Genomic DNA, 15,343 nt, shown 5'->3' with positions numbered 1-15,343 from the left:
CAAGGAATACGTAATTGGAAAATGCTAAACTCGATGTAAAAAAACGTGTTCAATCAACATTTGTGGTGATTACTAAATAACTATTATTTACTTGATATTTCCACTTCTGGAGCATTGGATTTCACTACGATAATTACAGTTAAAAAGCCGATCATATCAACTACGTATACCAAACAACAGGTAATTACAAGTTATTGCTAATGTTTACCGTAGGACATTGGATGTAATAGGTACATTTGTTCATGTATTGAAGGAAAGTATGTGTATTTTTCCCATGTGGATCTATAATAACTGCCATTTACCTATGCAACATGACACAGAATTTTCTTTTCTCTTTGGAAACAATAAAATGATAATTCATGTCAAGTGTTATGGAAGAGCGAATGTTAATTACTGTTTAGGGAAGGATTGTGTTAATCAAATTGCCTTATACTGTAGATAGTTAACCTACATCGTCATTGTTTTTACTCCCAAAACAATTCATGCAAGTATATCTAGTCAGAACGATTGGATTTTAAGTGACGCATCAGCAAAGCAAAATAAAGTTATACATGTTCGCCACAAATAAATATCTCACAACATTCCCATCTTATCTTTAAATCATTTAATAGTTATTACCTACAGAATATATGTTTATTAATTTACAATTGTCTTTCCATATAAATTTTCAATTGTATTTCCAAACTTATATAGTACTTTTGCCTAATACTGTAACATATTAAAAACTTGCGGTCGCTTAGGGCATAATTTAATATTATTCAATTTAGTTAGCTACCGCTAGTTGGTAGCTAGCTCGTATGCCATGGTCCTATGTTGATTAGCGATAAAAACAGTACTGAAATTTGAAAGTATTACTGTTCTGACCCAACTTTCACCTTTATATATATATATATATATATATATATATATATATATATATATATATATATATATATATATATATATATATATATGCATATTCCTGACACAAAAATAAGACAAAAAGTAGAGACCTAGAGACCATCCTGGGTGCACAAATGCTTCCTTTCGGAACCATAGGCTGCCTGAAACATAAAAAAATAACTTTAAAGGTCCAGAGCTCCACAACTATGGGACCTACCGTAGTTGGGGCAAGACTTCACTTAGGAACTAATATGTGGGCTATCCAAAAATACATGTTTCAGAATCCTGAGGTACTCACGGAGCAATTTTTATAGAGGGAGTTTGGGTACGGGCATATAATTCGAAGTACTCTTCAAATATCTCCATAAAAATTGTTGTGGAAGTACCACAGTATTCTGAAACTTGGATATTTGGATTAGTTCCTAAATGAAGTCATCGACCGACTGCAGTAGGTCTCATAGTTTTGGGGCTATGGACCTTTAAAGTTCACTTTTTCATAGTTTCGGCAGCCTAGAATTAATAAAGGAAGCATTTGTGCACCCAGGATGGTTTATACTTTTTGCCTTATCTTGGTGTCAGGAATCACCTCCCAAACGTTGTCGATGTTGTTTTGAAACACCCTGTATAATTAACAAATAACAATTTATGTAGAAGAAAGTTTAATGTTTTCACAAAAAAGAATATTATATAGAAAGTAAACGCTCACACTAGACCTATCTTGCAACGTAGCCATTAAATTTTTCAACATATTTATTCCATAACAGCATGAGTTTCAAAATACATTCTTATAGAAGTCCGTAGTTTGGGAGTATAGGCACCTGCACACAACCCATTTTACTTATCATTGGAATTGAAACATTAGTTAGTTAAGAATATCTTCATCGAGCGAAACAAATCTAAAAGTACCAGATGATTAAGAACGTACCGTATGTACTAGCATACTTCATATCCAAACTTATCAAGATTCTCACGGACAGACACAACAGCTAGTGGACATGTATTGTCATGAACAACTTTAGTAATTACTGAGTAAAAGTTAGAGCCCTTATCATGAAGCGCTCAATGCAAGTTTACCAATATTATTTCGTACGACGTAACATTTACAGCATCTACCCGTAGTAGAACCTGCTTAAAAACCTGAATGTGGACGCCTCCACTTTCTTTAATTGAGCCACTGCGAATTTCCTCTTTGCTGGGAAATCGCTACTTGCTATGCCGTGTATATAAGCTTTATTTCAGGCGTGTAGTGATATCCTCAGGATTCGTTATCTATAACGATACTTCCTAGAAAAGCATGGTCTTCTTTATTGTGCTGTGCCAAGTACCTATGCATGTCGTCATCAGCTGCTCATTATGTAGGTCTATGAAATTCTTTGGCACACACTGAGCACTCATTTCACGAAATTTCAGTTTGGCATGCATCACATGATACACTGTACCGTCAGAAATATTGAACATGATCGACAATGTTTGAAGATGGTTCGTAGGTTAATAATTAATCACTTCTTCAATCACCGTGACATCCAGTTCTACTTATACAGTTACTGGACGCCTGACCCAACAAATTTAGTGGGTTTATACGGGCATCAAAGAACCTTCACTATCTGATGTTGTTACGGTCCATAAAATCTTCCCCATGCATGTATACCATTTACTCTGAATTGCATTCGGGTTTTGTAGTTTTTGCTTAGAAGATGTGAACAGCACATTTCTGCTCTTCACAAGTAAATAACTACAGTACACGTGTCATTTTTACACAGTAGTTCACACTACTGCCTTAGGAGCATAAATGATTGATTAACTGCTGACTGTAGTTCAAATTTCAAGGTAATTCACTTAATTTTCACGTTTCACATTAGTATAATATCAAGTGTAAACATTGTTCTGCTTTACTTATTGATCCGTTTTCGTATATGCCTAACATTCTTACATGCTACGTAGCTAAACGTTAAATTTTAAATCTACAATATATAACTTTATAATAACTTTTCTTAATACAAGATTAGGGACGGTGTAGGGTCAGTGGGTATAATGTTCACTTCTGGTGCACGAGTTCCTTGATTCAATGCTAGTTCGCGTCGCGTGTCCTTTATAATGGACAAACGCCATGGTTGTGTGTTTTAATGAAATTCTACCTTTCCCATTCCATCATTTCATTTATAATCATCTTCACCGTCATCCTTAGGTCCATAAAAGTGGACGTTAAACATAGAAAAAATTAAAAACACAAGATGTAATATTTTGTTTTGCAGAAATATGCTTCTGCAATTTTCTGCATACACGTATTTGATTGGATGATGAATAATGTCGGTGACAAAACTTCAAACAAATGAGTTCTATGAATATATTCATAATTACATTTTTCTTCAGCAAAATACAAATGAATGCAAAGAAATGTTGCACAGTTGGAAAAGATGTGTTAAGTGAAACTGGGTAGTTCTTATTCTTGCAATTCATGTGCATACCGGTAATCTTAATTTGAGAAAGTGCCTGGAAAATCCGTCTAGTACTAGATTATAGTAGTAGGGTTAATTATAGTAGAAGTTTTAAATGAAATTAAATATTTACATGATTATATCCCAAGTTTGCCACAACTTGAAAAAAAAATCTCTACTTATAAACGGTGAATAGGGAGCCCTAGTTATGATCATTTCAATGTGACATAAGAATGTTAAAACGCTTACTATATTCTTCAACAGCACCAAGATAATTGATAATGAATTAATTACATCATCATCGATCATTATTACAAAAAAGAAGACTATTGCATATTCTAACTCTAACATTTGAATAAAATAAATAAATATTAAAGAAATGCATGTGCATATGGAAATATGTAGCATTAATCGTTCATGGGAAGTAATGACATTCCTTACATTAATTAAGATATTAAAATTCGGAATAGGAAGAAATATTTGAAACAGGGAGCAATACTTGATTAAATATATTACATATTATAAGACAAGATTTTTCCAAAAATATACAGGGTGGAAGATAACATTTCTGAAATACTTTCGAAGGTGATTCCTTATATGAAATAAAACAAAAAGTTCTAATAAATATAGGTCGAGAAACGTTTCCTTTTAGAGTTATGAACCGCCGAAAATTCGAAAAATCACGTTTCAAAAAGCTTTGCTTAGAAATTATAAGACCTATTTAATATCCCAAGCGGTTTAATAAATTACACAAGAACTAGTATACGCTCTATTTAAATAGTAAAGTTTTACCATCCTCGTTACCGGAGAAACGAAACGTAAAAAGGAAGTTGTGGTATAGGGATACTCCTTTAAGTACTAATGGTGCGTACGCTTTGCTGTACCAGTGAGTTCTGTAACATGGATTTAGACAGAGCGTATACTGGTTCCTGTGTAATTACTTAAACCGCTTGGGATAGACCCTATAATTTCTAAACCAGGGCGTTTTGAAACGTCATTTTTCGAATATTCGGCGGTTCATAACTCTGAATGGAAACTTTTCGACCTATGTTTATTAGAACTTTTTTCTTTCATTTCATATAAGGAATAAGCTCGCAAAGTTTTACGGTGTTACCTTCCACCCTGTATAAATATCCAATTTCTCATTTTTATGTTGGCAATATTAGAACGGTACGTACGTGCTTACAGAAAATCACATAATAAACATACAACAACTCCGTAACAGAAACATCTACTCATTTTATTTCTATTAGCACATGCGTGAATACTGACGATATTATACGATAACACTTTAAAGAGTGACTATATATTTCACAAAATTGTGTGTATGTGGAAGCATATCTTAAGAACGCACACTGAGTTTCGTTACAATACCTGGATACGGCGAAAGAATATTTCATGTTGAACGAAAATAATACTCTACTACTTTATACCCAACATGTGAAACGTCGTACTTTATCAAACATAGTATACAATTATAAAATTCTTTGATGGAACTTCCCCTGCACCTAGAGCATGTTCCTTAAATATTTTTGCCAAAGTTAGAGCACATTCAGGTTTCCCACACTGGAAAAAATTCTGTAGTTTAAATTACCAAATATCAATGTAAAATCATTTACCCTTCATTTTGTAAGTTGATGTACATTTCCTTAGATTAAATTACAAAATTTGCTAGTTATTTTTAGAAGTCTATGGTAAATTTATAAGAAAATATGATATTTTTATTGATAGAAATGTAATTTTACACCATTTCATATAGTAATTTTACTTTATAGGTGAAAATTGTTTTACATAGAAGCTTGGCAAACAGATGCCAACGTTTTTTTTTTGTTGTTGTTGTTGTAAATTTGCCTCTGAAATTTTTTACAGTGTACACTTTTATTTCTGTTTCTTTCTATTCTATTATATTTAGTGATTAAGGTCTCTGACAGATCACGTATCAACTTATCCTTTCTAACTGCGTGAAGAAAGATCAATAGAGATTTAGCTGACGTATCGCTCATGATGGGGCGACGTGTAGCATAAAGGGTACTTAGCCATGTTGGGTTCCGTAATTTTTCTTAGCTCCGATTGTAAGGATGTAAAGTGTAAGAAGTAAAACTTCTCACGAGGAGATATTCAAAAAAAGATAAGTACATTTTCAGTATTTGTACATACATTTCCAGTATATTGGTACTTGGTAGAAAAAATATAGGGCCTATGTACTGGAAGATTTCTCCTCTGTTCCGCAATGTTACACTAGAGTTACCACTCTCATATATGTAAATAAGTTGTAGTGTCACGTGTATACCACATGAAAGAGTTTGTTTTCGTGGGATATCTTATCAATTAAAAATCGGAAGTGGAAACAGAGTTATATCACTTTCGGTTTTAGTAAACAGATTAGAGTGAAGAAGGAATATTTTTTTGGAACGTTTAATCGATTGCAGAATGCCTTTCCGCTATCTAGTACGGTTTTCTCTTTATACCGATCAACGACACAACCGAAAGTAGTTCATTTATGCCACTTTGGTTATAGTAGAGAAATAAGAATGGAGATTCTGACCAACTTTGACGATGATTGTTCTGAATATCTTTCTTCACCTCGCGGACGGACGGACGGACGGACATGGCAAATATATAATGGACTTTGGTAACCTTCCTCAAAAAGTACTTGAATATTCAATATACTTGTGCAAAAAAGCAGCGATACCTCTACACATTAATTACACATCATTTATCACAAATAAATTGCATTCAAACAGAAATTTGGAGAAATAATACAATATTTTCCCCTTAAGAGTGAAATTATTCCATGTATTTAATTGATTGTCTACTATTAGGAGCATAGTGGTATATAATGTATTGGTTTAAATATATCATATTGTGGTTTTAAGAGTGTGACAGTTCCTAGAGTTGACAGATGTTCACCAAATTGGAATATGTTCTTTAGAAGATAATTTATCGCCTATTCGGCTTTATTCTATATACCTTCAATTCTATGCACAAAGAAGATTTTATTACAAATCAAAAAAGCTATTGAAAGAAGCATCCAAATTTACAGAAAATGCATGAAATTTTACAGAAATGAAATCATCGATGATGCAAATGATTCACCATTCTCAGTACTTGTTAACAAAACCATTTGCTTTGGCCAGCGCTATACAGTTATCCGTCCTTAATTTGATAAGTACACATTGATTATTGGTTTAAAAAAAGATTTCCGCTCTTTCTGCAGCTGTTGTAATTTTATTGGTGTTTCGGGCCTTATTTATGGGGGTGTGTTCCATACGTCGTCTACACTGTTTAAGTCAGGGCTTTGATTCGACCAATTAAGGAGTGGAATATAGTGTCAATGGAACCATACCTGTAAATCAGCTGTCTTATGGTTTGAATTCTTACCCTGCTGATAAATCCTGTATATCTGCAATCATGAGAATGAATTGCAACAAAGCGTCATTACATTTTCTAAGATGGTAATATAATATAGCAGACCTATTAACAATGTGAAGAGTTCTCATAAGTTTAGCTGAAAAATATATCGAGAAAATGATTTCTCATCTTTCATGTTTCATGGTCAATATTTCATATTAAGGATACTAACATAATAACTTGCCGTCCAATATATTTCATAATATCCTTACCGAACCAGAGAACCTAACTAAAGTCTGGTCAATAACATTAGACCAGTATTGAGTCGTCTATCTAGAATTAGTTTTACGCCATACGACTCGAGCCGAACGAGTTGCTGCATACCTGTAAAATATCTTGGAAGCGAGTATTTCCACAGTTTCTGCAGGTATCACAAAAAGAAAATAACATAAGGATATACGAAGGTAGTTAAGATCGTGTAACGCATGAGTGGAACGTGGATGGCCTCTTGAAATTCTTTTCATATGCCTATCCCGTACCTGTCACCGCTTCCAATATTCTATTAATGTTCTTCTAGAAATGTAAAACAGCTGAAAAAGCTTCAATTGTGCGTCATATCAGTGTTTTTGAAAAACAATGTTTATTGTTATTGAAATTTGAAAGACAAAATAAGCGAGAAAACTTAAGAAAATATCTACAGGATAACCAACATCATTCCCACTCAATTATGCTCCAAATCAAAAGAGGTTTGAATAAACTCGACTTTTGTTTCTTTTATTCAAATTCTTCTTTGTAGTGAAATGCACGTAGCTCCCGCCATTTCGTGGAAAACTTTCCGGAAAAGAGCTTTAAAATTATTTATACTATTAAAACCAGAATATCATCTATTTTTATCCGATACTAATAGATAAGCTACCTGAATGTACTCTAAAAAAAGTATTTTCTCATAGGCATTTGAGCAAAAGTACCAAGTAACATTAAGGTATGGACATGTGAAGAATTTGCATAATTTTACATGAGATTTTGAATGTTGTAATTTTATCTTACAGTTAAAGACAACATAATCTGCACGGAAATTGTAAGTAACGTAAAACGAGACTACATTAATTGTATATGACATGCCTCTTAAGCATTTACACACACACACACACACACACACACATGCATATATACACGTCTCTTTGTGTGCTTCTGTGTGTATTTCTCCTCGGCGGTAGCAATCTGTTCACAGCCTTTAGAGGTGATAACTTCCCTGAAACAAAACTCGAACATAGAAAAGCACTCGCCATCTGAATTATGGAAAGCACGAAGGGCAGAGAACAAGTTCTGAATCCGAATAGACACCTGTCGATATTCCGAGACTTCTGTCCACGACATAACACGTCGCAGACAAACTCTTAAGAAGATTTCTGCTTTATCAGCACAAGTGTTTCCAAATATAGAAAAAAGTCAAAATTTTATGTCTTCTTCTCGTCTATACATTTCACTTTTTTAACTCCTATTTTATGCCATATCTTGTAAACAGCAATGATAAAAGCACCAAATTCCATCTCCAAAATACCGAATTCCCAAATCTCAATTTATATTTATCTCTCACTACAAGAGAAACACTTGCTTGGGACGCAAAGTTAAAATACAAATTGTTGTGCATATCAATTTCACAATACCTAGGTACTATCTCCAACTTTCGCTTCAGTACGTTCTATCATATTCAGAGGCAAGCTAAAACTATAAGTTTCTTTACTGTAATCGTTTGGTGCAATCTTCTTCTTTTTCTTCCTTTGAGAATTACAGAACATCGTAGTTTTCATTTTATTCTCAATTGGCAATTATACTCTCGTATTTAATATTTAGTTTGATCAGAAATGGTTTTCATGATTGCGAAGAATACTCCCAATACACGTGACTCTAACCATTAACTAACAACGTCTAACAGAATCTGACAGTTCAGCCGCAAATAAACAAAGCACCTCAATTGGATGCAATTCTATACAAACCCAATCCTGTCTGACTTGTCGTTACATACGTCTGTAGAATGCACTGTGTATATAATGTTCTTACACCTTACTTTTCATGTATATATAAATATTCCCGCATGTGTTCCACCTAAGGATTTATAAATCACGCGTAAAATTTCCGATGCGCTCATAATCTTAGATTTCTCGATCGATTACTTTAACTATTTCGAAGTTTCAAATTATAAAACTCTCGATGTTCATGAGATTCTTTATAAAAAAAAATCGTCGCTTTAAAAAACTTTCCTTGAAACTTTGCTTTTGTACACCTTCAGTTTATGTACTTTTTCTGGGCATCAAAACCAACTAATCTACAATATTTATATTTTCGGAACTACAAGGTACGAATAAAATGCCAAGAAAAGGAATAGGCAAATATTGCAAACCTAACAGTTAGTGTCCAAATAAGCAAAATAAGTTTTAGGAAATATAGTCTAAACTGCTCTGTTCCCTAGATATTGTTCTTTCAAATAGTAAAAATATTAATTTTCAGCCAACAAATTAATGTTATTAACCTGAAAAAGAATAATAATTAAATCAAAGAGTAGGCACACGTAGTCACTCTTCACACCAACATTAATTCTAAAATTTAAGTAAAATAAAATAAATTCAAAATGTAAAGACATTAATTTAGTAGTCAATGTTTGTTAGCTTTCACTCACAAGAAAATCTTTAAACGATTTTTCTCAAAATCTTGGAAAAAAAACTAATATAAACTAATATATATTGAGGAAGAAATTGAGGTCAGAACTCCTTGAAACAGAAACAGCTATTTCAATGGGCACGTATCCTGTCAATGTGTATGATTCACGGACTACCTTTTCGTGCGTTATCCTGTATATAAATTTAACATTTCATTTGTTACAGAAGGTTAAAAAGTACATTTTCAAGATACTCGTATAAAAATTATACTAATTTACTCACTAGTATCATTTCACCTGTACTGTTAAGAAATTGTTGAAGAAATTTCTTCTTGTTACAGAGAATACAAAATAGTTGCATGTGATAGTGTGACTTCTGGCAGGAAACAAGTAACAATTTATCGTTCGAATCAGAGTTTAATTACGTTATTCAAGGTACTGGAGTTTATTCAACTCGGATATTTGTATCATCAATTATAATTCTTAGGAGCCTCTCATTCCGTTCAGACATACTCCATTGAGTCTACTTTAAAAATTCCACCATATAAAACAAATGTTTATTCGAAATCTTTTAAGTAGGTACCATATGGCTGTGGAATTTAATATCTGATATAAATAAAACTCACTATTTCTCTATTTTAAGAAAAATCAAAGCAACATTTTCTTGATGGAGACTACCAGTAATCAGTATCATCAAAGCTAGTCTTCTACGTATTTTCTTCTCTATTTCAAAGATTTATCTATTCTCTATTTTATTTTATCTACTTGTAGTATTCTTCTATGTATTATGTATATGTAGACTTGTATCTGTTATTCTCTATTTAATTTATTAGATGTTAAATAATCCAAAGTGTCTTAACTTCATTCAAAATAAGAGAAAATAAATAAATATATAGGTAAGAACTCAACGTTTTTGTACAGTAAGGGACACTTTTGGATGGTACACTTTTGCCGTAAATTTTCATATTGGTGTACCATCCAGAAGTGTCCCTTACTGTACATCATTACGGAGGAACGGCTTAACCGTTTGTAATTAATTTCTGAATTAGTTAGCATTTCTCGAGCCGGGGTTTCTCCTCACGTTACTTTCATTATATCCTAAGGAGAAAGGAGTTTCAAAATGCAAGTTAAGAATAAGTATTCTCGAACGTCTAATGAAACTCGGTATATTAGATTTTTTTTGTAAAAAATGAAATGTATCGATGTTTTCTAAAACCCTGCTTCTAAATGACGAAAGTACTAATGTATATAATAGATTAATTTCCGATTTCGTATTCATAAAGTGGACAAAAGGTTAAAATGTTTACAATTCATTTTTGAATATACTTCGCATATATAGTGAATCTGAGTCTCTATCATTACACTTTTGTGATGAGATGGGAGTTTATACGTATTTTTTGCACAGGAAAATCACTGCGTCATTTAAAATGAACTTCTAAGCATTGATAAGCAATACTTGCTTCAACTTCGGTTTTCATTTTTTTCATTCCAGTAGCACTTTAATTAAATATGCTTCCCGAAGGATGCAAATAGGATTTAAGCATATCTTTCACAAGCTTATTCTTCCTATGAGAAGACCAGGGATTCCAGGTAGTAGTGAAAAAATAATAATTCGAGGTTTCAACGAATTAAAAAAGTTTCATAGACCTTAAAGCCAAAAAGAACTTATTTTTATATAGCTGTCTGTCGGTCCATTTATTCGTACTTCTTAATGCATGTTACTCCCTAGGAGGTCATAGATTTCAATATATTTGAGCCAAAATTTAAACTTAATGTTTTATAGGATCCTCTAAGTTCGTTTTTCTGCTTTTCTTCGTATCTTCCGAAATAATGGTTGTTTGCAGAAGAATAAACCTCAAAAATTAGGAATCTGTTGATAATGGCTCTAACGATTTTGTTGATACCCAAATTTCGTAAAACAATATTTCATTAAATACCCTATAAAATAAGTGATGTTCTGAGAAACATTTAGAAAATGTTGTTTAGTCTTAAGGTAGTCTTTGTGTTCGATTTTCTAAAATTAAACTAATTAAACTAAGGAGATTGTGTTTATACATATTTCGTATATAAATAAGTAGTTCAGGAATAACTGCAAATAACTGCTGCATGCCACTAGTTTAATGAATGGAACAGAAAAAAAGTAATGCGGAGATTCACGCTTTTATTTGTTTAAATCTAATTTGTCTATCACTCAAAATGATTCTCCGAATGCATATAGTGACACTTGGTCTTAAATTAGTAGTAGTTTAATGTTATACAGTTCTCCTTTACTAATTTTGTTTATAATCATTTATACAATATACTCCATACAGTGATAAACATTTACAAGTAAAATTGTTAACACCGAATTGTCATTGCTAAAGTCACATGAAGTATTTTGTTTAAGAATGGTAAATGTTCTCTGTAATCATGGACGAAACTCAACGCGCCTATTTGAAAACAAACTCATTTTCTTTATTAATTTTTCATACTTCGAAGTTTTGTGGAGTTTGTGGATTAAGAATGAACTTATTTTCTTCACTTGTTTTTCATATTTTGAAGTTTTGTGGAGTTTGTGGAATTTCCAATAGATAACATGATAACAGCTGAAGATCACGGTAGTACCAGAAAAATTTCTAGCTGGTCTCAGTTTCTCGCAATTCGTCCAGTAAATTCTCTTTTTCTTTAATCACAATAATTATTCTTTCATAAAGTAAACCTGTACAGAAGAACACAATATCAGTTATACAATTGTTTAAAGTACTAAGTTGACTTCATTGAAAAGGCAGAATGTGTGCAATGATTTGGTATTAGTTCGCATTCTTAATATGCACTAAATAAATAAAAAGTACTTATCATTCAGGAAAAAATGAACTAAAGAGCCCACCATCACTTTCCTTCAATACACTAGCAGTGTGCTATATGAAGATTTGTATAGGGGCAAAAAAACAATTAGCTTTTCAAATTACAACTTGAAACAGATTCAACGTGAAACAGATTCAAACAGATTCAACAGAAACAGAAAAACAATAAATACATTTTTCTTTGGCGAAACTGCTTAGAGCTTTCAAAAATATATTTGATATATTTCTTTCACTTAAACTTCATTTGGAAAAGCTACTCTCATGTTATGAGTAATATATATAAAGTGTGTACTTACCATCCTGCATGCTATGTTAAATCTATATGCGCTGTTTTGTTATTTTTATATGTTAGACACGAATTAAATCATGAAAAAAGTAAACATATTTCTGCATCCCTACGTAAGCAACATATATAATGCATTAGATGTGTTTTTTTTCTTCATTTTCTTTTCTTTTTTCTTTGATAGTTACATAATTATTCAATTTAGGTTGCAATCCTGATGTTTGCAATTGATTACCCATCTTTCTAATTCGTATAACCCTCCTCTCATTTTTTCAAACTTCTATTGAATATAAAATATAAATTTTTCATATTTAGCATTCTCCTGTACTCTTTACTTCTCAGTGTAATATTTAATGTCGCGTTTGTATATCTGTCGCTATTCGATTATTCAATTTAATTATACGTTTGCTAAAAAAAAACACACAAAAAACACTGCCAAAATGATACAGCAATATATGAAATTGGACTAGCTATCAAGGGGATTACGTGTCATGATGATACATTACTAGAAATTTCCCTTCTCAATCTAATTTTAGTACAATAAATGTAAAAAAAAAAAAAAAAAAAAAACAGCAGAATTCCATCTATTTTAATGGAAATTTAAACACTTTTTTTTGTTTCTTTGTTTCAAAATATATACATTGACTTAAGTGCAATAACGTTAATTTTTGTCTAGAAAAAAATAACTTTAAACTAGTTTTCTATATTGCTGCAGTGCTTATAGTTGTTATCAACAGTCCTGAAAGAAAGATATAAATTTCTGAAAATTCGAATTACATTTTATGTATACGCATGGTAGCTTCTAGTCGAACTGATTTTCTAGATGCATACATTATGTCGCTTTGCGTCATAAAATTGTTACTACCTGTACAATTATAAGTAGTTACTAAGCATTAGGAATTTATACTGAAGTTTTTATATTAGGTTAAATTCCGTCGTTTAAATTAATTATTTCCCTACATTCTCAGGGTTTAAAACAATGACTAACATTTTCTTCGTTATATCATCCACTACATAATTGAATGTTTGTCATTTTTCAACAAATAACTTGAATGTTATTTATGATAGCATTGCTACTCAAGTAGACCTTATTATTAGAAATAATAGTTATTCACAAGTGTTACATTCTTCCAAAGAACATTTCTATGTTTAATATACTTATTCCACGATAAAACGGAAATTTCTGGTAAAATACTTAGCTTAGGAATAAGTTAATTCCGTTCATTGCGCCATGCGGCTTATAGCAATAAAAACGCAAGATTCCATTAACTTCATCATCGTAGACTCGGCATCATTGCTTAACAGCTCCTGGTATAATAATTTTGAAAGTACTCTAAAAGTTCTAATGGAATGACTGGAAGAAATGTGCAGGATTTATAGTGAAATAATTTCAAGAACAAAAATTTGATGCCAGGTCACGCCAACTAGGTTTTGTGGTGTTCAAAATTGGCTAGCGTGTGTTTACTCAAGATTGTCGCCTTGTTCTCATTTTTTTCATTCCACCAATTAATTCATTTCTCATTACCATCGCCACCTTTAGCTTACACTGCATAACTGTGGGATGTCAAACTGAAAAATTTCATTTTCTCAATAATTTGTGTCAATACTTCCGCTGACTGATATTTCTGTACAATCTCTTCTGTTCGTGATTATATGTAGGTCGGTTAAGGCTAACCTTTCCGAAGTATGATTATCATTATTATAGTAATTTCTTCTATTATTGAAAGATACGGATTTCAGGAAATGGATTATATTATCCAACGTAGATGGTGTGTGCTATATTATAGAACAGTAGGTTTGAACTGATGTAAACATGCAAGTAAAATATGTGTATTAGCGAACTTTATAGTTTTAAAAGAATGTATTAAAACTAGTGTTTTGGTAAGCGGTGGCAATTATCTAAAAAAAGAATGGCTAAATAAAAATGATGAAATATATGATTAGGGAGTGGGAGTAAAAGATTTTCGAAGCAATTAATCTACCTAATTCATCACATGCATTACTAAGATTGTACAGATATATATGAATCTTATTTTACATTTTTAGGTTATTGTGTACAATTGAGTAAAACTAGTAGCTATCTTCTACATAGCAATCAACGGGACTCAACTTGTATGCAAATTTTTGTTAGTAGAAATCTGGAGACGGACGGAATTAGCTACCGCCAATTTAACCTTCCAAAAAAACTAATGGATAAGAAATAAGAATTATACACACGGAATGAATATAAAATATATAAAAAAGTATTGAAACAGAAGAAAAAAACATTAATAAAATAACATTCAGTAGTTGCAAGATTACTAGTTCAGTATGAACGATAATAATGCTCTCTTCCTTTCATATTACAATTCTAAGCAAACGAGTGAAATTTTTCGAATCCTGTAAATAGTATGCATTTGAACGAGGAAAAATGTAAAATGAATAGTGTGCTCCACGTTTGAAATAAGTTGCTCAAGCCCACGTTCTGTGTGTTAATAAAACGTCATACTTGTTCTAACTTGAGGACATACAGGAAATGATATGGCATACCACACCGGTCGACTTTACTGCCAGCTTAGACACCCATTTTACAGGGGATAGATAAAGACCTGAGTCTCACTGGAAATATTAATTAGACAATCTGACTTGGGTAGTAGTGGAATAAGAGGAATCTTCTCATTAACAAACTTAAAACATATATTACCAAAATTATATATAAATTAAGCAGCAGCATGCTTGCTAATGTCAAGTGGTTTCAGTCTCTTCAAATCTGGTTCTATTTATTTTTATTTTTTGTCTCTTTGTACACATCGTCCGTTTCCATCTATTACCATAATACAGAACATTTTTTTCGCCAGTAACTGTACTTCATTTGTTTTCGTTCCAACTTGTCAATTCTATATGGAAATACAGA

General features: G+C 32.0%; 1 protein-coding gene across 1 annotated transcript in view; it reads right to left on the bottom strand.

Moving 5' to 3' along the window:
- LOC145678368 (zwei Ig domain protein zig-8-like) overlaps positions 1–15,343 on the bottom strand; it is an 887,136-nt gene that overhangs the window by 284,023 nt on the left and 587,770 nt on the right. The window lies entirely within an intron of this gene.

The sequence above is a fragment of the Thermobia domestica genome, chromosome 2 (genome assembly GCF_964235325.1).
Source record: "Thermobia domestica chromosome 2, izTheDome1.hap1.1, whole genome shotgun sequence".
Taxonomy (NCBI): Eukaryota; Metazoa; Arthropoda; class Insecta; order Zygentoma; family Lepismatidae; genus Thermobia; species Thermobia domestica.
The sequence above is the reverse complement of the archived record's forward strand: the minus strand, read 5'-3'. Positions and strand labels throughout refer to the sequence as shown.